Raw genomic sequence first — 3,360 nt, 5'->3', positions numbered from 1 at the left:
TTTTACAAGAAGAAAACATTTGATCTTAAATATTCCACAGATGGTCCAGAACAGCCAAAGTCTTTGGCAGCTCCTCACAGAGCAGCTGGCCGATGGGATGGGGATTTATCAGGAAGCTTTTCACACCTGGCTTTTAGTTCACATCTCCTCCGGAATGGAGGTGTGTGTTCACATATCGGCCAAATTTACCCCAAAGTCCCTGCAAGCTATCAAGGAGCACTTCACACACAATTTGGGTTTTTCATCGTGCGTTAAGAGTGTAACCTGATTTTTATCCAGGGTTAAAAAAAATCAACTTTTTGTGTTGGTTTTTTAGGGCAACTTCTAACTCACAGTAAAACCTCACAGAAAACTCATGGAAAAGCTTGCTGTTTGGGAAAGCTCCAGGGGAGAGAAATACACTCGCAGCAACTGTTGTTCAGTTGATGCTGGTGGGCATACCTTTCCCTTCTGACAAGAGTTAACATCTATCTATCGTCTATATACTTATTTCTCTAAGACGGGCCATGCGTGAGGACGTGGCAGAAAGGAGATGATTGGCTGACAGAGGGGAGGGAGGAAAGGAGGCGATTGGCTGGCAGAGGTGGGGGAGGCGATTGGCTGACAGCGCATGAGAGTTCAGAAAGCAAGAAGGCAGCAGCCAGAGAGCAGTGTGGGCGGCCGCTTCAGAAAGCCAGGGAGTTCGCCAGCTGGGGTTGTGAAGCAGGGAGTTTGGGGACTGGGGACAGAGTTTATGGAGGGCCATGGAATTCTGCCAGGGAATTCGGCAGAAGGGGGCAGGTGGCGGTTCTCCGCCTCAAAATGTGCCAGCGAGCCAGAGAGTTGTGGCGGGGGAGGGCGAGCCAGAGAGTTGTGGGGTGGGCGAGAGTGCCACAGGCTCAGTGCATGACCGCACAAATGTTCTGTGCAAGGTCAGCTAGTTCTTATATTAAATCTTGTTGTGTTGCCTAATTCCCTAATAATATATTAGGAGGATATTTCAAAATATTCTAAAGCGACGGTTTATGACATTTGACACATACAGTAATTGAAGGATTCTATAATGCATTAGGCAAAGACTGAAGTAATACCAGTAGGCATGAAGAGGGAAGAACTGAACTGGTAGACAAGTTACATCAAACACAGTTCTCCCAATTATACCTCACTACCTTGTTACACCCAACATTTACCTATAAACCAACAATTAACTTAGTTTCATTGTCCAGTTGCTATGGAGTGCCATTTGAATATAGTTATCTTATCGAATAGTGAATGAAGTATATCATATACTTCTGGTACAAGAGAAACATGTTACAAGAAACAAGTCTGCCCACCTGATGCTCCCTGTCAGAATTCCAGGAACTTTAAGAATGATCGCCTGTAGGATTCCTCCGCCCACCTACAATACACATCACCCATACTTAGATGGCCACGAACATAATGTATGAAGTGGTAACACACAAACTTGAGTTGCTGTCAAAACTGTGAAATTTAAACACAAACACACAAAAACCCAGAATCTGAAATAGGTCTAAAGGCACATTTGTGTCTCCAATGCAAGGTGCAGTGGATATGTTGCCCAGTCCTGCCTTGTTACCAGGTCTGTCCCGGGGGGGGGGGGTGCATGGGGCTAGAGATGAATTAGCATGTGCAGGGCCTCATGGGGAGATGGTGGAGAATGTGCGTGCAGCCCGCCTCTTCCCAGCTGCAGGGATAAAGCACACAGCTACAGGGGATAGTGGGGCAGCCACTTGGGGGACAGAGAGAAAGTACATGCAGCCGCAGATAGCTGTGGGAAGGAGTCTCCTCCCCAGGGCCAGCCCAAGGATTAGAGGCATCCTAGGGGAAGCCCACCTGGGTGCATCACACACACCCCTGCATCCTGCTGGAGCAACCCCGCCACACAGCTGGGCATCTTCCTGGCCACAGCAGGCAGTGGGGAGGAGGGTCGGCGCCTGGCAGCAATAGGGAGCATGCACCTGCCTTCCTCACTGTCCACCTGCTCACCCACCCTCCTCACTGCAGTTGCCTCCACTCACTGTGAAAGCAACAGGTGGAGGTGGTGGCGAGGGGGTGAGTGTTCCCCATCACCCATGACTGCCACCTGCTGTGGCTGGGAGGGCAGGAGGGTGAGCAGAGGCTGCAGGGAAGGAGTGGAGCATGGCAACCCTAGGTCCTATGTGACCCAGGTTGTTGCCATCCCTGCTAGCTTTGCACCCTAAGCAGGCCCTTGGCTCCTTTATGGGAGGGCTGGCCCTGAAAATACTGGAAATGTCTTCAAAGTATGGCAGCTGGCTAGCAGGCCGTGACATGTAGGACTATGTAGCTGCTGCTAACTTATCTCCCCAACCTTTGTAGATTTCTTGGTGCTTCTCGTCTACTTTGCTTGTTCCTCTGAAGACTCTTTTACATCCATCAAGCAACTATGGTCAGCACTGTCTCTTCTTTCCATCCAAGCCTTCAGTAGAAAATGGAAACAAATTTACTCCTAAACATTTTTATAAAAATCAGCAGTAGAGATCAGCTATTCAATGGCTGCCCAAATATTCTTAAATATTCCCCAAATTTTCCAAATCTTTCTAAATCCCAGCGATCTCTATTTTCAGTATTTGCTGTCCAACAACTGCTATTAAGCAGTTTTTAATAGTTGACATGTAATAGTACTTTGGACTTGATTGTGTTGATACAGCTAATATGCAACAACAAATACAAAATTTTTCACATTCCTTCTTCTGGGGGAAATTCTTTTCCACTCTGATATCTACCAAGAAATGTGTGTCTGCCACAGAAACATTTCACATTGCAGAGGATTAGGGAGCATGTTGGGTGAGATGCTGCAGTTAGAATAGCACTGAGGAGACCCAGATTCAGATTCCCATTGTGCCATAAAGCTTACCAGATGATCTTGAGCCAGTGACCATCTCTCTCCACCTCATATATGTCACAGGGTTGTTGTGAGAATGTATGGGGCAGAGAACCTTGCACACCTGTTATTTGAAAGAAGGGTGGGGCAGATTTTATTTAATAGTGTTCTAGGGTACACTCCGTTCACATGGGTTAATGCTGGGCTTCATCATAGCTAATTTTGAAATCCTAGAACATGACCAACATTTCCCTGTGGTTGTGTATTACAGAGGAATATCAGCAGTAATAGTGTGTTTGAGTTATTCTACTTGAGGAACCCCTAAAAGCTTCCAAAGAAGTCCAGCTTCTCAAAACAAATATGTAGTATGAAGGGCACTGGCACATCCTCAGCAGGATGTGATAGGCTGACATCCAATATTAGCCCTAACTGGGCAAAGAGGCAGTTTCATGAAACACACACACACACACACACACACACACACACAAACACACGCTTAAAAGGACATCAAGAAAACG

Source organism: Hemicordylus capensis, chromosome 3 (genome assembly GCF_027244095.1).
Source record: "Hemicordylus capensis ecotype Gifberg chromosome 3, rHemCap1.1.pri, whole genome shotgun sequence".
Taxonomy (NCBI): Eukaryota; Metazoa; Chordata; class Lepidosauria; order Squamata; family Cordylidae; genus Hemicordylus; species Hemicordylus capensis.
Note: the sequence above shows the minus strand (reverse complement) of the source record.